Genomic DNA, 20,837 nt, shown 5'->3' with positions numbered 1-20,837 from the left:
AAAAGAAAAAAGAAAAAAACAAACAAAACAAAACAAAAAAAACATATGCAAGAGTTTCTTAGATCCATACCTAGATGTTGAACAGCTAAATCATAGCATATGTAAATGCTTGACTTCAGGAGGCAATGCCAAAAATGTTTTCACAGTGGCTGCACAGTGGGTTTAAACTTCTATTTACTTTTCCCACTAGCAAAGTATAGTAGATTCTATGGACCCACATCTCTCCTACACTTGATATAAACAAAATTTTTCATTTTGTCAATAGAATGGTTATAAAATGTTACTTAATTATGGTCTTCAATTATATTACCTTGATGATCCATAATCTTGAACTTCTCTCCATTTATTTATTCCCTTTGCCAATTTTTCTGATGGACTGGTTGTGCTTATATATTCTTGATACTAATCTAGTTACGTGTATTGTGAATATCTCTCTCCAGTTTGTAACTTAGTTTTAAGATTTTTTTAATTTGAAAATTAATCTTTGATAGTTTGGTGAACAAAAGTGACTAGCCTTAGTATTTTAAGATTTTATTAAACTCTTCTACAGAAAATTGTTTGCATGCCTTATTGAAGACAACATCCATATCCTGAGTCCTAAAATTACTCACTTACAGTATTTTTCAGTGTTCAAATGTTATGTTTTTTAGACTTGGTCCTAAATCTATATGGAGGTGATTGTTTTAATGGTATGTGGTAGGAATCCAATTTCAACATTTTTCCATATCAATTATTTTTCCCAATTTATTGAAATATCCCTTCATTCATTCCCCACTCATTGGACATACTACCCTTGGCCTATATCTAATATCTATACCTGTAGGCATCAGTTGGTTTCTGATACCCTATTGGTTAGTTTGCTTTTCATGAGCAAAAACCAGTCATATTTTTGCCACTTTGTAAAAAGTCATAGTAACTATTCTCCTTCTACATACACATGTGCACATACATACACACATGCACATACTTATTGGACATTTTAGAATCATTTCTAAGTTCCCTGACAAATCCTTTTCAACACTGCACGGAATCTAAAGATCAATCTAGAGAGAAATGACAACGTTTTCCTATATATGAACATGGTTTACCTGCCCATCTATTTATTCTTCTTTGGTATCTCTCAATAAAGTTTTTATAATTTCCCCAGTAAAGGTCTTAAACATTGTTATATTTATTCCTGATTATTGAATATATAATCTGTGTCATAAATGGTGTACTCCCTTTTATTACATTTTCTAGTTATTTACTGCTGATATGTAGAAATGTACTATTTCTACATTAATCTTTTTTAAATATTTTATTTATTTATTTGTTTGTTTGTTTATTTATTTATTTATTTATTTATTTAGAACAAGCAGAAGGAGGGGCAGAGGGAGAAGGAGAGAGAGAAGTTCAATCAGACTCCACACTAGGCATGGAACCCAACACAGGACTCGATCCCATAACGCTGACTGAGATCATGACCCAAGTGGAAACCAAGAGTTGGACGCTCAACCAGCTGAACCACCCAGGTGCCCCTCTACATTAATCTTATATCCAGCCGATATTGCAAACTCTCTTACTGTCTCAAATAACTTATCTGTGTATTCCTTGGGGTTTTCAATGTAAACTTAAATATAGACAAAGATCCTTAATTTTGAGGCTGTCTTCTTTATAAAGTATTTAGAGCTGTAACTTTCTATATTCATACCATTTTACATCCCCCCATTGTATTGAGATAAACAGCTTTCATCGTCATTCAATCCTAAATAATGTTTAAATTTTTATTTTGATTTCTTCATAGACCCATGTATTAGAAGGTTTTGTTTCAAAATATTCAGGGTTTTTTTAAGCTACTTTTTATTATTTAATTCTAAATTGATGATTTTTTGGTCAAAGATTTTGATATCAAAGATCTTGATTTGTATGAGATCTATTTTTAAAATATATTGAGGGTTTTTTTTAATGTCCCAATGATCAATTTCTATAAATGTTCAATGTGTACTTGAAATAAATGTGTATTCTTTCATTGCTGGATGCATAAATCTCTTTTATGTTATTTTAATTCTATTTAAAACACATGGTCCATCTGTTCTAATATGCCTGTTTCTCTTCAAATCTGTAATCCTGCAGACTTATTTTTTTTTTAATGATTTTGCTCCACCAATGTCTTTGTGACCTATTTTATCCCAGAAGAAGTATATCTGTGGGATAGGGAGTAATTTATTCTGCTTTTTTATCAAATGAGTCTCTGCAGCAAAGGGACCATCAATTTTAAAGTACTTTAAATATACTAAAAGAGATAAGGGAATTTGAAACGAGGAAATAGAACAGAACCTAGCTACTCTCCCAAGAATTTTGCAAAGCAGAAGGATGGACCATGCTCTGTGGGCAGAGAACCGGTAAGCCCAAGGGTATGCACATTCCTAAGTACAGCTGAGCCCTACTATCTACAGAGAACGGCAGTCAATTACTCACCCTCTCTAAAAACAATTCTTAGGTCTGATTTTTCACCCCTGTCCTAGGGCATCATGATAAAATACAGATTCTACTTTAGGAGTCCTGGATGGGGCCTGAGATTCTGCATTTCTAACAATCTCCCAAATGATTTTATGCTGCTAATCCTAGACAACACTTTAAGTACTAGGCTAGATTAAAATTCTCCATTTGCTAAAATTGGGGGAACAAACCCTTCTCATCAGGCAAATGAGAGGGAAACCACATCAGAACAGGTAAGAAAGGCTGAGACACAACCTGTCCATAAATTCCACCTCCACTGCAGTAACCCACAATTGGGGGGAAACTCAAAACCCAGAGCTCCTCCCTGAGGAACAAAGCATTCTTAATCCACATTGGGTGCCCCAACATTAAGACTAGCACCTGAGAGATGAACCCGCCAAACGTCTTGGCTTTGAAGAACAATGGGGCTCACACCACGAGATCTGCAAGGCTGTGGCAAACTGAGGAATCATTCTTAAACTATCATAAACAACAAACAATCCTAAAATTTGTATGAAACCACAAATGAATCTTGTGCCATGTGCCAAAGCATTCTTGAGAAAGAAGAACAAAGCTGGAGACATTACACTCCCTTATTTTATACTATGTTACAAAGTTACAGTAATCACAACAGTATGGTATTGGCATAAAAACACACATAGATCAATGGAATAGAACAGAAAGCCTAGAAATAAACCCACACATATATGGTCAATTAATTTACGACAAAGGAGCTAAGAACAGAAAATGAGGAAGTAACAGTCTCCTCAATAAATGGTGTTAGAAAAACTGGATAGCCACATGCAAACAAATGAAACTAAACCACTATCTTACACCATTTACATTAATTTAAAATGGATTAAAGACTTTAACATAAGACCCGACACCATAAAGTCCTAGGAGAAAATATGGTTTAATTCTGCTGTTATCCGAGGACATATTTCATATGATTTCAATTTTTAAAAATCTATTGAGACTTTTATGGCCCAGAATATGATTCTACGTCAGTAAACACTTCTGTGTGCACTTGAAAAGAATATACATTTTGCAGCACCTGGGTGGGTGCAGTCATTTAATTGTCTGACTCTTGCTTTCAGCTCAGGTCGTGATCTCAGGGTTGTGAGATGGAGCCCCACATGGGGCTCCATGCTCACTGCGGAGTCTGCTTGAGACTCTCTCTGTTGCTCCCTCTTCCTCTGCCCCTCCCCCATGCCCTCTCTAAAATAAATAAATCTTTAAAAAAAGAAAAGAATATGCATTCTGAGGTTTTCACTATTTTGATGGAAAGTATGCTGGTCTTCTCTGCCAGTTCCCAGACCACAAGCTGACAGCAAACTAATAGATATTTTAAATTTCTCCTGAGTTACAAAGCAGTGATAATCTGACATCAGGTTATTAGGACTGAGTACATGCACCCATGTAGGTTTGGGGTCTACTGCTGCAATATACCTTACTTATCCAATCTAATGCAAGAAAGAAGGTGAGGTGGAGGGATAAGTTAGCTTTGCCTTTGATGCTCCCTTTAATTTTACACAGAATATAAACTATATAATGGTGGATGAATGTAAATAAACAGAAAGAGGGTGCTTTCTACGGTTGATCACTAAGCACGAGCGGTGATAAAAAAAAAAAATGAAAATTTCAAGTCTTTTACATTTGACACTGCACTGCATTCCTTTGTCACTGCACAGGATTTTTATGAATCTGAGCTTATTTATTTTTTTTTATTTTTTTTTATTTTTATTTATTTATTTTTTTTAAAGATTTTATTTATTTATTTGACAGAGAAAGACACAGCAAGAGAGGGAACACAAGCAGGGGGAGTGGGAGAGGGAGAAGTAGACTCCCTGCCGAGCAGGCAGCCCGATGCGGGACTCGATCCCGGGACTCCAGGATCATGACCTGAGCCGAAGGCAGTCACTTAACCAACTGAGCCACCCAGGCGCCCCAAAACATGAATTCTTGAGACCCTTGATTACAAGGGTCAGAGGGTTTTTTTTGTTTTTTTTTTTTGTTTTTATTCATGAGAGACAGAGTGAGAGAGAAAGGCAGAGGGAGAAGCAGGCTCCCAAGGAGCAGGGAGCCCGATGCGGGACTCGATCCCAGGACCCTGAGATCATGACCTGAGCCGAAGGCAGACGCTTAACCATCTGAGCCACCCAGGCGCCCACTGAGCTTATTTAAAGACCAAAATTTTTATGCAATCTCCTGATCTGGAAAGTTATGTTTAAAACATAAAAAGTTATGTTAAAAAATTCATATAATAAATTCTAGGTAGCTAGCTAAGCAAACACCATTCGTTTTACAAGAGAGTTGGTTTGACACTGAGGAATCAGGGCAATAATCAAAAGCAATACAGTTCCTGGCTTCTAAAACTATAAAATTAGCTAGGTAATGACATACTTTTCAGCTGATTAAATTTTTTTTCTAGTCGGGACATCTGCTGTCATTTGAAAACTGTCCAGTATGTATATCTGAAGCAGATGGGAGCAGCATGGAAGATGTCAGATTGGCTTGTGGTTCTAAGTAATATTTGCTTCTTTTGGATAAGCCTTTCTACAGAAAAGCTTTGCTATTTATTCTCAGTTTTAGCCTTAGGTGATGGTCAGCAATCACAGGTGAGAGTAGGTCTGGCATTCTGGGAGAAGAACTGCCTTCCATAGAACAGTTTCCAGGGTGCTATTTAACATTGCTTTGATGCTCACAGGTTGTGTGATTAAACACTTGGTGAGATCCTGGGGTTGCCAGCTGGACATGATTTGACACTCTTATTAATCTTGAGAAATGTTTCCATTTTCATCCAATTAGAAAAGTTTTGGAAAAGCCCTCATGCAATGTGTCTCTGCTGCTTTCAGCAGATAATGCCAGTTGGCGGTTTTCTTTTCATTAACTGGACTGCGTGCTTCAGAATAACTCCTGTTTGTTTGAACTTCATGGGTAAAGCCTGTCAATGGAAAGTGGATGCTGCCTATTATGGGCACCTGAGAAATGTTGGAAATCTTTAAAGATCTCCAGATTCCCTCTAGCCACAATATGGCATTTGTCCTTTCATGATTGGTTTCCCTTTGAAGCCTGGCCATGAGCTGCAATTCCTGGCATCTGGGTTGTTGGTACATGACTTTGCCAATGTCATGGTCATCAGCTGGGCTCTATGGCAGGGAAACAAAGGAGGATGGAATTCTTGAGCCTAAAAATTCAGTCCTTCAAGAACAAAATTTATATGGAGTACCAATGATGATCTGGACCTTTTTCTAGGTGCTGATGCACTAATGATTAAAAGAGAATGCCTGGTCTTCAAGATCTCACAGACTAGTGGGCCATCAGACATGCAAAAAATTATTAAATGTAGCAAGAGCATATATATTTCTATAAGTAATTATGAAGGAAAATGGGGTAGAATCTGGAAAAACAAGCTTTTAATTGAGTCTTTAATTATCAAAAGAGTTCTTTAAGCTAAAAAATGAGGGAGCATTATTCCAGGCAGGAACAAATATATGCAGGTATAAAAATGCATTTGTAGGCATTAGACATGCATCGAATGAATAGACAGAGAAGGGATATTCAAGGTCAGGGGTACCCAAATACTGTGATCTTAGAACACCTTTACACTCTTAAATGTTATGGAGAATCCCAAAGAGCTTCTTTTATGTAGGTTTTATCTATCTTTACTCACCATATTTACAATTTAAATGGAGATATTTAAAAAAGTATTCATGTATTAATTCATTTAAAAAGACACATAACATGGTTAAATAAATATTTCATGAAAATAATTATATTTCCTGAACAATAAAACATAGTAAGAGGTGTGGCATTATTTTATATTTTTGAAAATTTCTTTAATTTCTGGTTACTAGATCACCATTAGATTTTTATATCTATTTCCCCATTCAACCAGTTGCACTGTGGTGTTTTGCTTGAAGTATATGAAAAAAAATTTGGCCTCGCACAGATAGGTAACTGGAAAGAGAATGAGATTTTTATTTTTTAATTTTTTAAAAAGATTTATTTATTTGAGAGAGAGAGTGTGTGTGTGAGTGGGGCAGAGGGACAGAGGGAGAGGGAGAGAGAATCTCAAGCAGACTCCTCACTGAGCACAGAGCTGAAAGCTGGACTCGATCTCACAACCCTGAGATCATGACCTGAGCTGAAATCAAGAGTCAGACACTTAACTAACTGCACCACTCAGGCACCCCAAGAATGAGATTTGTAATAGCCTTTAGAGATAAATTGTAGATATTCTTCTTTAATACTATACAAAAATTCTGTAAGTGATACTTTCTTAAAGGTTTGTTGCAGTGAGAATCTGAAACCATACTAATAGACTTTTCATACTTGGTTACATTAAAATCCACTGATCTATCTTGCACTGCAAATGACCTTTTACCCATGGATGACTTTGTAACAGCATACATTGGCGATCTGGAAAATATTAGTTCAATAAGTCATGTAGATCGTCTAAATGTTGACACATTTTATTGTACAATACTAAAAATCACATCCATTAATATCACCACTAATCTCATCATGAAAGTCTTTTAATATTGAGATGCTGTCAAGTTCACAGTGGTGGATACAAGTTTTCCAGAATTCCAATTTTTGCTGGAAAGCTTGGATTTTATCAGTTATTGTCCTTAAAGCAATAAGACAAATCTGAAAACCTATAGTTAGTCTGTCAGTTATTCTTTTGACAAAAAGGGTGTTACAGAAAACAGGAGAAAGTGCAGCTTGCAGCTCCATCTTACAAGTGTTTTTCCTCAAGAAAACCACTGTACTTGGCTATGCAGCAGAAATACTCACTGTGTACTTCCTATTTCATCATCCAGAAGATTGGAAAAGCATGACTCAACAGTCAAGATTTAGGGTGCCTGGGTGGCTCAGTCGGTTGAGCGACTGCCTTTGGCTCAGGTCATGATCCCAGGATCCTGGGATCGAGTCCCACATCGGGCTCCCTGCTCTGCGGGGAGCCTGCTTCTCCCTCTCCCACTCCCCCTGCTTGTGTTACCTCTCTCGCTGTGTCTCTCTCTGTCAAATAAATAAATAAAATCTTAAAAAAAAAGTCAAGATTTAATAAAATTAGTACTTTTTGCTGCTTCATCAAGGACATTCTTACATGAAACTAGCTAACTCCCTTTTTGACCCCTTGCAAGTGTGTGGAGGAAAAGAATACAGTTTTTCCATGTAAAGTTTGGTGCCACTGCCCTGATTTGCGCTTAGGCACCTGCAGTTTTAACCACCATTGTTTTCGAACTATCAGTACAAATGCCAACACAATAAAAAGAGCAAACAATTCTCAGTTTTGATCTTGAGCACCTCTGAAAGGGTCTTGGGTACCATACTTCGGGAACTGCTATTCTGTGTAAAATTATGAAGTAGATAGAAGAAACAAAACAGAGGAAAAAATAAAATGTATTGAGCAACCACTATGCATTATGGACTAAAGAGTTTTAGGGTTCATTTGGTTAAAAATGATCAAGGGGCGTGTGGGTGGCTCAGTCGGTTGAGCATCTGCCTTTGGCTCAGGTCATGATCTCAGGGGGGTCCTGGGATTGAGCCCCGCATCTTCAGGTTCCCTGCTCACGGGGGAGTCTGCTTCTCTCTCTCCCTCTGCCCCTCCCCCCTCATGTGCGTTCTCTCTCAAATAAATGAATAAAAATTTAAAAGAAGAGTATTTTTTAAAATGATCAAAAAATGAAAACAGCTAAACAAAACTAAAACTGACAAATTAGCTAAGACAAAAAGCAATTGTATTAGTTCACATAAACAAACTGAGGTCAGATTAGGGAAGTCAAAAGAATTCAACAATTGAAAATGAAAAAAACCACACATCCTCAGGCCACTCCATCTCTCATCTTGGCCTTGTGGTGAAGGCTTTATTCTCTGACCAATTCTTCCCACGAAGCTGGGACCTTGGCTGCTGGCAACTGTCTACTGGCTCATCTTTCTAACTCTGTCATCACATATAAAGAGACTGTCTTCCATTATTAGTTCTAATGTGAAAAATTCCAGGCAAAGACTGCTTAGTCTTGGGTAATATGCCATCTCTATGGCCAGGATGGGGGTGGGAGAGGTAGAGATGGCAACAGTTTCTGGGATTGGCGGGGCCCACTGGAATCATCTGCTTGGACTAGGGAGAGGAATGGTTCCACAAAAGTGATGAGAGTTGTTGCTTTCAGGAGAAAGGAGATGTTTTTGGCAAATTAAAGAGATATCTATTACATACCTAGATAATGATGTGGGAAACAATTATTAAATTTCCTTACTACCTACAGCCCATTGACAAGTCCTTGAAACAGGCAGAGTGACATTCCTCTAGGGACTCAAATGCCTCGATGTTGATACTTTGCTAAGGGCAAAAAGCAATCTTAGCCTGACCCCCAGGATCCTGTAAGTCTATTTTAACATATAAAAATACCTTTGGAAACTTCCTTTATCTCTACTCTACCAAGATACATGTTGGCTATCATCCTCCAAGCATATGACCCACCAATATACATCTGAAGAATCTCATGACTGAGTTTTTACTGAACAGTAATAAATGACCTTTCCTATCAATAGCAAGCTCACTCCGGATCCTGGAAACCTTGTTTCCAAAATATCTGGAAGGCTTATGCTATCCCTAACCCCCTCCCAACTTGAAAGTATATAATGGGCCACTCCTCACGACCCCAGTGCAACTTTCTGCCCACGGGTCCTGTCCCTGTGCTTTAATAAAACCACCTTTTTGCATCAAAGACATCTCAAGAACTCTTTCTTGGCCATTGGCTTCGAACCCTAACGTCTTTCCTACATCAGATGATACATAGATAGAGATTAGATATAGATCAATATAGGGAAGATATATAAATATAGATCTCAAAACACATTGTTAGTCAGCCAAGTTGTGTTAGCCAATTTTTCTTAAAAATGAGGAACCTATTGGTCAGAGAGTTTAAGTAACTTTCCAGCAACACAAAACTATTAATTCGGGGAGCTGAATTTGAATGCCTCATTCCAAAGCTTCTAAATTCAACTTTGTCATGCTGTTTTCCATGGAGAATAGGGGAATAGATGTGGATGATTCAAAGCATCAATCCATCCATAAAATGCAGAAAATCTGACTTTTTTCAACAGACTTACTTAGTACTGCTTTCTTAGCTGAATATTAATATTTAAAAATTTACTAATGACTTCACAGTGAACAATGATGAATTCATCTTGAAATACATGATAGGATGTATGGTATGAACTTTCTATGCTAGCTTATCCAGGAGGAGTTGCTATTCAAATTGTGCCACATTGATGATTACTATTTATTGAGAACTTAAATGTGCGAAGAGCTCCCTATGAAGCACTTCATACACATCGTGATGACTTAATCCTTTCACCAGTCCCAATAACCAGATAACGATCACTACGACCCTCTCCTGGGTGAGGAAATGGACTTTATGAGCAGTTAAATACACCCCCCACCCTCACATCACCCACCCACACACACTGTGAGTCAGGATAAGCTAGGTTACACTGAGCCAAAAAGTTTGGTTTAAACACCACCTTGTTCTTGTTTCCACTTGCAGTTTATTGCAGGGGGGATGTGGTGCACTGCTCATTATAGTTCCTCAGGGACCCACAAGGATGAAGCAGCCAACACCTAAGAGGGAGACAGAGTTCTGCAGGGCTTCCCTGGTAACTAAGTGCTCCCGCTGAGAAGTGACGCATGGCTCTTGAATTCGCAACTTTAGAGCAGGGACAGTACAAAGCCCCTCTCAACCCCAACAGTTACAGAAAAAACAAAGCCATGTGCTTGGAAGTAGAAGAACCAAGAATATTTGACAAATAGCACAAACACCATGTCTCTTCTCATCTGCCTGAAATTATGTCTGGAATCTCAATGTTCATTTCTTCAACTGAAGGCATTATTGTTCCATAAGTATAAACTGCTATAAAAGAAATGTTAATAAGTTCTCAACAGCCATTCTTTTTAATCTTTAGTTTATGACACTTGCTGAGATAGGAATAGAAGTGCCTCGACAATATTTATCCCAGTCTAAACTGAAGGTTATTTTAGAGTGAAATTATATATCTTTAGGCATGGTCTTTGGTAAATAATGGAGGGCTCCATAAACTGGTTATAACTGGTTAATGTCAGCCATGGGGCAGAGTCCAGGAAAATTCTGAATGTGGAGTGTCCACTTGTCCTCTCAGAGTGGAGTCATGGGCAGCATTACTTTTCTAGCATCACTGAGTGACAATAATCATGGAGTGATGCCAACTAAGGAAGCTTCATCCAGGTCTTGGTGTACAGAGACTTTACTGGGGCTCCATCACTTAGGCATGGTTGACTGTCCACATGGCTCATTTCCATCTCCAGCCCCTCTAAAGGTCAAGCTGAAACTGTGACCCAAAGCCCCTACCCCAAATCACATTCCTAGACTACCTGCTATGGCCAAGCCCCATTCTCAATCATATTGTTACATTCACATCAAGGAATGACATTCCAAAGGTTTAGAGATTACCTAACAGTGGTCAAAGGCAAAGGCCAAAGCTCTCCATGGATAAAATTAAAATCTTTACTACACACATGCACACACGCACATAGATCATACACACAGAGAAAGCTATACCCAAATCTCTCATGCTGAAGTCCATTCATAAGTCATATATTGTCCACTGGCAAAAAAAAAAAAAATCAAACAAAAGAAAAATGCTATTTATTATAGCCACCGACAGTAACTTCTATAAATACCACCTTTTATTGGGGGAATTTTGTAAAGAAACAATTATTCCAACATTTTAAGTAACACATCCTGCAATCTATCTATAAAGAAAAAATGAGGATACTAGTATCCTTAAAATAAATGAGCTTAGTTATGAGTTTTTTGCTATTTTAAAGGAGCTAGAAAACTAAGCTTTATATACTTTCCTTTCTGTTAACCTAATTAACTCATCTCTGGAGATCTGGATTTACTCTGAAGTTTAGGGTATGTCACTGTTGATGAATAAATTAATGATATAGAGGAATCAAAATAAAAATTAGTATGAAATTAGTATCCTACTCCTCACTATCTTCAGGGAAAACTAAATTTATTAGGAGATCTGTTGATGAGAGAACCAACTCTGACATAATTTGTTTTTGTTTTTGTTTTTTTAATACCATTTGTATAACATTGTCATTAACCCCATGCTATGTCAAAAACATAATATCTGGACCAAATAATTACCAAATAGTTATTATATGATCACTTTGATATTCATGTTCTTTAAGAAATAAAAGCTTGACACAAAGAAGAGTCTAAGCCGTGAAACTGCATTGATTACCCTTTAAATTGATTTTATTTATGTTCACCTTGTGGAGACTCTTGGAGAGGTGGGAGGCTGTTACATTTTAATGCAGCTCATGTTAGGGACTCTAAGGAAAGAGTATTCATTTAAATGGGTTTCAGATAATAGTGATGGAAAAAGCCAGTATAATAACAAAGTACCCATTCAGAAATAATCAACACTTAGCCAAAATTTATATTGTCCATAGCTCTTTGGGATTACTATTATTACTGTTATTATTATTATTGTTATTAATCACCCTCAGAGTGTGTCATACCAGGAGGACATCCCAAAAACAAACAAACAAACAACAAAAAAAAACCCAAAACAGACTTGAAGAAAGGAATATCATGGCACAACAAAAAACTTTAATGTAAATGTTATTAGACCCTGTTTCCCATCTGTCTTTCTCTCGCTTTCTCCAACCTTTTTTTTAAATGTGTGTGCCTTATTAAAATTAAGGAAATGTTTATTTTCCAATTTATTTCTTCTGAGCGTTATAAACAGAATATCTCAAAGTTGAGTTGACAGAACTATTTGAGAAAGTTGAGAAAGACCGTTTAAAGTATGTGGGAATCACATGCTTCTAGGTCCAGGTGGTGTACGATGCACCCAATAATCATAAAGTAGAGGCGGTTAGCAAATTATAATCTAACACTGTAACCCTAGACTTTATTATGTTTAAAACAAAAGGCAAACAATATGTTTGCATCTCCTGCAAACCCGCTGTTGGAAATTTTGTCAATTTCGATATTTCGAATCCTTCGTATAATGTAAATAAAATATAAAGTAAATCCTTTTGTAATGTAGTGCCAAGGAAAGGTTTGCTCTTCTAAAGTGGTATGGTGCTTTTTACCAGGTAAGAGAACTCTCTAGCAAGTCGTGTTTCTCTATGTTAGTTAGAAACTAACTTAGAGCTAAAAACATGCCATTGCCGATCTCTTGGTGGTTGTCTCTCTCCCTAAAGGGGAATGTGGCAACATAAGGAAATCCACACCCTTCAGATTTAAATCTGAAAATAGGCTCCAGAGACAGGAAGAGAAGGATGACTAGACATTGCTGACTTCATCTCATTACCAGTTGCTATTCCCTTGGTTCACCATGCTTGAGCCTGGGCATGCTGGATCTTTCAATTAGAAGAATTAACTAGATGCTCAGAGAGAGCAAAGAGAAAATAAAACATCACAGCAATTTTCTTACAGTGTGCTTGTTTCAGCATCTACCAAAATCTGTTGGCTCCCAAGATTTCTGAACCCCTCTCCCGTGGGGCAGCCTCTTCCAAGAAGATAATCCCTCACTTGGATTCCCCGTTTCGTGGCGAAATTTAGCATGTCCTGGTATTTATGTTATTACATTTTTCCCTCCATATTTTCTTGACTTCAGTCCTTATGTTTCACTTCCATATGTGTGTTTATATTGTAAATGGTTTCAAATTAAAGTTTTCAAAGTAAAGAGAGACTAAAAGACAAGCAAATCAACACATAAATTGAGAGCCTGGCTAATTTATAATGCTAATGAATGCTTCCTGAGGGATTGAAGCCCTAGTTTTGGATCAGATTGGCAGAGCATGTAAATACCTTATGGGTTGTAAAATTCCACAGGCCCTAGGAAATTTGGTGGAAAAGAGGGAACCAGTCCTTCTCCATATTAAAGAATGTAAAATTATTTTTGCATGCTGTGAAATAGCAATTCAAAGTAAGGGTAAACTCGATCTGTTTGCTATTTCGATGTTTCTTGCTTTCCTTAATTATGACACATATTTACTGTCTCTTATAACCAGTTTTCTTATTTTAGGTCATCTGTTTTCAAGCAAACAAGGGGAGATAGGACACACCATCAGAAAAGTGAGTCATACATGTAAATCATTCTGCTGGGGGGAAAGCCTGAGGTTTTGTGCTGCGACTCATTCAGTGCAGCTGAAAAAAAAAATTCTATATATCCACCATTTTCCAATATATAATAGTACTACTTCATTTTAATAACCTTTTCCGATCCTATTTTCTCCCTGAAAAGAGCTGGGTGACAGCATGGCATTGCTCAGTGGAAGATATTCTGTTTCTCATTGTATTAGACAATCACTACATGGTAAACAGGATGGAGAAGCAGCAAGGAGATAAACAAGGCTATAAGCTCATCTATTCCTATAGAATGTGAACCTATTTGGTGTGATGCGAAAAAACAACAATCTCCTGATATTTATTATATCAGGACTGCATTAGGCCTCCAGACTGTTATTGCCATAATGGGCTATACATTTTGTTTCAGGTTCAGTTACTTCTCTCATACATCATTATTTGCTACAAATGCTGCATTTTCCAAAAAGAGGGGGTAAAAGGGGGATTAATAAATAAGTCCCATTCCCCTAATCAAGAACAAGTGAGAATGCAGGACACAGGGAAGAATGGTCTTCAATTCCAATGTCTTTGGTGTGATTCTTTACATAAGTGCTTAAAAGATACCATCTGGGGGTGCCTGGGTGGCTCAGCCATTAAGCATCTGTCTTTGGCTCAGGTCATGATCCCAGGGTCCTGGGATCGAGCCCCACATCGGGCTCCTTGCTCTGTGGGAAGCCTGCCTCTCCCTCTCCCACTCCCCTTGCTTGTGTTCCCTCTCTCGCTGTGTCTCTCTCTGTCTTAAAAAAAATCTTAAAAATCTTAAAATCTTAAAAAAATCTTAAATCTTAAAATCTTAAAATCTTAAAAAAAAAAAAAGATACCATCTGAAAAGGAATAAAATGTTGAATATGTATACATATTTGTATTACAGACTATTATCAAAACAAATTATATTAAAATTTTAAGATCACTTATATATATATAGTATAGGTCATATTTAATATATCAGTTCTGCAATATGAATTCTGCCAAATCTGAATTTCCTCAATGCATGTCACCTTAAAACTATATATGGGTTTGTGTGCCTGCATATGTGTATTTATTTATATATAGAAATATGTATGTGGATACATACGTATACATCCAACTACATATATATGTATATGTATATAATGTAGCCACATGCATGCATCTAGGCAAATACTTGTACATACAACTATAATGCCTGATTACATTTGAGAATCATAAACACTGGCTACTGATAAAAATTCCAGCCTTCATTAAATTCACTCAAACATTTACTCATCTATCATCCAACAAACAAATATTTATTAAGCTTTTTGTGCAAGCCATTAGGCTCACTGATGGATTTTAAAATGATTAAGACTAAGGCTTGTCCAAAAAGAGGTTAAAATGCATTAAAAGAGGACAATTTACAAGCAACGATTACAAATGTGAGAATAATTCAGAACCCACTGACTGGTACTGTTCTTTCAAGTAAATGGAATTTGGAAAATTATCATGGAGGGTGTGGCACTTAACTAGATCTTAAACAAGTACAGTTCCAAAGGTTACATGAAAAGTTAGAACATTTAATTAGAGTAAGTGACAAAAATGCAAAGAGACAGGAAAGAAATTTTGGTTGAACTTGAGAGTCCTCAAATGTGGTACAATATCAGCTTTATTTTTAGGAAACATTATGATGAAGCTGGAAGAGGCAATTAGATTCAGATGGTGGAGGATCCTAAATGTATGACCAAAAAGCTCAGTCTTCAATTAATAAGCAGAAGGGAGTCACTGAAGTCTTCGGATCACTAAGTAAAACAAACAGCTGGCTTTGCGAGCTTTATCCAATGGCAGCATGAGCCACGGATTGGTGTAAGAAGCCATCAAGCAGTGAGCTTGGGTCAAAGGTCACATGAAAGTGATAGTAAATTGGATAATGGTAGTGTTGAAAAGTAAAGGACAGGCAGCCTGTGTGTGTACAGGTGTTTGGCTTGGGGTCACCATTACAGACACAAGGAACAGACTGCTTTTTTGATATTAGAGGTTTAAGAGAAACAAAAATTAAATTCCTTCTAAGATTCATGCCTGGGTAACTGGGAATATAGTAATTTCATTAACAGATATTGTATAGGGAAATCGAGAGGGGAATAGTTACAGAGAAAGGAAAGAAGTTCTGGATTTGAGGATGGAAATTTTATTTACTTAGCAGTTCCTTCTGCTTTATTAAAAATTTCTAGGAAGTTCACAATACCTATTCTATGGATGAAACTCCTTTTTTCCCCTTTGATGTGCTTCTCTCAACAATTCTTACCTTCACTCTGAAATTGTTGATAATTGAATCTGATCCACTGAAACTTGTTATCTACTGTTTCATATGTTTCTCACCATTCCTCCACTGAAACCCCTAGGAAGCTCAAGTGGATGAATGTTTTACATTTTCACAAGAGGCAAACCGCTTAAAAGGATGATAAAACCAGACAGCTGGGAGAGGGCCAGAGCTGATTCCCTCCACACCCCACCCCATTTCACAGTTGGCCCTTCTCTTATTTTTATTTTTCCAATACTTTTCTTTTTTATTCCTATCATGCTGCATCTGAATCTACTACTAGATAGTATAGTAATCTATCCACACTTAGAGGAAGAAGTAGATTTGTTTGGCTTCTGGTAAACAGCTAACAGTCTCTATCGTACCAGCAAATGATTATTTACATGCCTACATTTAGGTTATTTGTTGTAGCTTGTAAATAAATAGGAAACTTGCTTCAGCCCATATAAATCTGTGTGTATATATTTCACATAGCCCTGGACACATAAAGAAATTTAGCAAATCTATTCTGGAAATTTTTTTAAGAATTTAGGTCAAACTCTGGCTTCTAAAAACGTAAGGAAAAGAGATTTCTAGTCTGGTCTCCAGAAACCTTATTCCCCACAGTCTCAACCCCACACACCCCATAAACTGTGACAGTATGGATTGTTCCTCACAGAAGAACTGCCTGAAGTCTGCTATTCCACAGAGTTCTCTAAACTACCAGAACCATTAAAAACAAAACTGACAAGACATCTCTAATTGGAAAGGGTCATTCAGTCTACCCTGCTTCTTAGTCTTCCCTTTGAGTTAGTCCCAGGTATTCTGGAGGTCTTAGTGAAGACTTAGGGATTGGAAATTAGCTTAGGGGTACTATCACATCTCAGCATTTATCCTCTGTCTAGCCTAACTGAATCATTTGTTTCTTTATAAACTCTTAGTAGTTTCTCCTGCCTGCTGTAACAAATTATCACCAACATGGTGGCTTAAAACAACAGAAATCTATTCTCTCATATTTCTGGAAGCAGAAGTTTGAAATAAGTACCACGGGACAAAAATCAAAGTCTTGGCAGTGCTGCACTCTTCCCAGAAGCTCCAGGAGAAAAATCTGTTCCTTATTTCTTCCAGTTCTAATGGATTCCAGCATTCCTTGTCTTATGACACATCATTCCAATCTTAAAATCTCTCTGCTCTGACTTCACATAATCTCCTTTACTTCTGTAGTCAGATATCTCTCTACTTCTCTGTTATGAGGACACTAACAATGGCATTTAGGACCCACCCAGATAATCTAGGAAAATCTCCCCATCTCAAGAGCTTTAGATTAATTGCATTTGCACAGACATTTTTTTCCAAATAGGGTGACATTTACAGGTTCCGTGAATTAGGCATTGATATTTTGAGGCGATCATTTTTCAGCCTACCACAGTTCATTATGCAAAATGCATTCACCCCATCCTAGCATCCCTCAAAGTCTCTGACTTTGAGCATCAACTCAAGTCTAAAATCTCATCCAACTGTCATCAGTTCCAAAGTCTCAAGTATCAGTTAAATCATTAAACCAAGGATAGGTGAGAGACTGGGTATGATCCATCATGGGGTAAAATTTTTCTGCATCTGTGGACCCGTGAAGCTAGAAAACAGGTTTTCCATTCCAAAAATACAATAGTGGAACATGTCGCGTAGTACAACAGTTAGAGTGATTCTCATTCCCAAAGGGAGAAAATGGAAGGAAGGAGTTATCAGTTCCAAGTACTTTCAAAATCCAGTAAGGAAAGTTCCATTAGGTTTCAAGTCCCAGGAAAAATCCTCTGTGGCTCACAGTTCTGCCCTCTCCACCAAGAGCTCCACCATTTGGGCTCAAGGCTTTTGCCCTCAGAGTCAGTTTTCCTTTTTCTTGAAGTGTAGCACATGTTTGCAGTGGAATGGTTTTACAAACCTGTTTCATGCCTGTAGAATTTTAGAATCTGGACTGTTTTCTTTTAATTCAACTTGTCTCTGCCTTGTTCAGTCCAAGTGTTTCTGCTGATCTAACATTTCCCAAAACCGTAAGGTTCTGCCATGTATGTTATGAGAATTTGCAGTGTTAGATAAGAGGGTCTTCCACAGATCCTTCATGGATAATCACATCCCTATTTCTGGTTTTTGCTGAGATTGTTGATTGAGTCCATGAGTCACATGCCTAATATCTTCACCACCAGCAAAAAGTTACCCAGTCAAATCTTTGGCCTTTCCTCCAGGGCCTGCTCTCCTAACAATGGAGCACCTAATGTTAGCATTTTCTGCAATCTGCATAGGTTCAGAATTTCAACATCAGCAAGTGATAGTTACTTTCTGCCTGACAGTTCTTTCCTCTCACATTTTATCATAAGCAACAAGAAGAAACAAGTATGTACCTTCAACACTTTGCTTGAAAATCTCCTCAGCCGAATATCTAAGTTCATCACTCACAAGTTCTGTTCTCCACACGACTGCCAGACACAATTTAGCAGGGATTTTTTGCTGCAGTATAACAAAGGTCTCCTTTCCTCCAGTTTCAAATAACGGTTTCCTCTTTTCCTTCTGAGTTTATTCAGGGTCTCTAGATTTTTCAGTCAGGTCTGTCACTTCTACTACTTTTCCTATCATCTGCCCACTACCCAATTCTGAAGCTACTTCCACATTTTTAGGTATCTCTGTAGCAGCATCCCACTTCCTTGTACCAAATCTGTTGTAGCTTCTTGTGGCCCCTATTATAAATTACCACAACAGAAAACAAGAGAAAAATTCTCTCTGACAGTCTTAGAGACCAGAAGTCCAAAATAAGTATCACTGAGCTGAAACCAAGGTGTTGGCAAGACCACACTTCCTCTGGAGGATCTGGGGGAAAACCATACCTTGCTTCTTCCAGCTTCTTGAGGCTGTTAGCATTTCTTGTCAGTCATTCCAATTTCTGTCTATCTTCACATGAGCTTCTCTTCTTCTGTCTGTAAAATCTAGCTTGCCTCTCTCTTCTAAGGACACTTGTGATGGCATTAGGGCCCATCCATAATCCAAAGGAATCTCCCCATTTCAAGATTTTTAATTCATCACATCTGGAAAGACCTCTTTTTCCAAATAAAGTAACATTTACAGATTCCAGGGATTAGGACCTGATATCTTTGGAAGTTCCATTTTCAATCTGCTACATATATACCCCATGTTGAATTTTTGCTTCAGAGAAATGTGAATACAAGAGGCTGGGGGTAGACCAGTTGGCATGTTAGGCGTGTGCTATGTTTGCTAATCAAAATGTCTTCTATGTCCCCATTTTCATCTCTCCAGAGACTGGATGGAGAGTAGGAAATCGGTCTACTTTCTCCTTTTTGCTTATATGTCATAGAAATGAAAAATAGGTAATAGTGAGAATTTCACACAGAATCAAATTATATTGGAGATTTACCTTAGTTTTACTTGAGCATTTACTCAAAAGAGTTGAGGATCTGATTAAAGGTAAATGCTCTCTGGTATAACTCACCTGTTATAATCTCAAATACTGGTTGGCTTTTATTTTTCAGTTGAGAATCATAGACTCCTATAGTCAAAAGGGTCCCTGAGATTGTCGATTCTAATTCCTTTATAAATGAAAAAAAAGGTCCAGAAGGGGTAAGTTTCTTGCCAAAGTCACAAAGTTAGTTAGCCTGCAGAATTACTCCATTCTTTCCTTTTGCCTCCTTTTTAGCATCCTGATCTTTCAGACCTATTGCTATGATTGTTTTATTATTTCATAGAGTTGCAATGTACCATTCTAATTATCACTAATGTAGAAAAGCCTAGATATTGCTCTCTAAATCCTCTATTCATATTTTGACATAGAATAATAACTCCCCCAGAATCCACTTCAAATATGGGGGGCAATGTAGACAGAGAAAATAAAGAAAAAGGAAGGAGGAATGTAAAGGACATCACTACCACAAGAAACAATACCTGGCCAGTGGACCACCATTACCTCTTTAATAAGCCTAAATTTTATGTATGTATGCATGTATGTATGTATTTTAGTTTCAAGTTTTTATTTAAATTCCAGTTAGTTAATGTATAGTGTAATAATAGTTTCAGGAGTAGAATTTAGTGACTCATCACTTACATATAACCCCCAGTGCTCATCACAACAAGTGCTCTCCTTAATGCCCATCACCCAACTAGCCCATCCCCCACCTACCTCCCTCCATCAACCCTCAGTTTGTTCTCTATCATTAAGAGTCCATTTTATGGTTTGCCTCTCTTTTTTTTCCCCCTATGTTCATCTGTTTCATTTCTTAAATTCCACATATGAGTGAAATCATATGGTATTTGTCTTTTCCTGATTGACTTATTTTGAATAAGCCTAAATATTAAAATAATGTTAAAGTAAATAGATAAAATGACAAGTAACTCAACTTTGAAAATTAAAAAAGAACTTAAAATATTACCTAGCACAGAAAGTATAATGCTAAGTAAAATAAGTCACTCAGAGAAAGACAAATGCTATATGATTTCACTCGTATGTGGAATTTAAGAAACAAAACAAACAAGCAAAGGGAAAAAAATGAGAGGGACAAACCAAGAAACAGACTCTTAACTATAGAGAACAAACTGATGGTTACCAGAGGGGATGTGGGGAGATGGGTGAAATAGGTGATGGGGATTAAGGAGTGCATTTGTCATGATGAGCACCGGGCAATGTATGGAATTGTTGAACAACTATATTTATACCTAAAAGTAGTATAACATGTATGTTAACTAACTGGAATTAAAATTAAAACTTTAAAAAAATAAAATAACAGTCTTTAAAATCCTTTTTGTAAGCTCTTATGGAATTAAATATTTACTTATTCCATAGTTGTAATTTATTTGCATAAAACTTGGACAGAAGCATTACCCGTGAGGCTTTCTTTGGAAAATTTTTTTTTTTT

Source organism: Leptonychotes weddellii, chromosome 6 (genome assembly GCF_054177405.1).
Source record: "Leptonychotes weddellii isolate Sample4059 chromosome 6, ASM5417740v2, whole genome shotgun sequence".
Taxonomy (NCBI): Eukaryota; Metazoa; Chordata; class Mammalia; order Carnivora; family Phocidae; genus Leptonychotes; species Leptonychotes weddellii.
The sequence above is the reverse complement of the archived record's forward strand: the minus strand, read 5'-3'. Positions refer to the sequence as shown.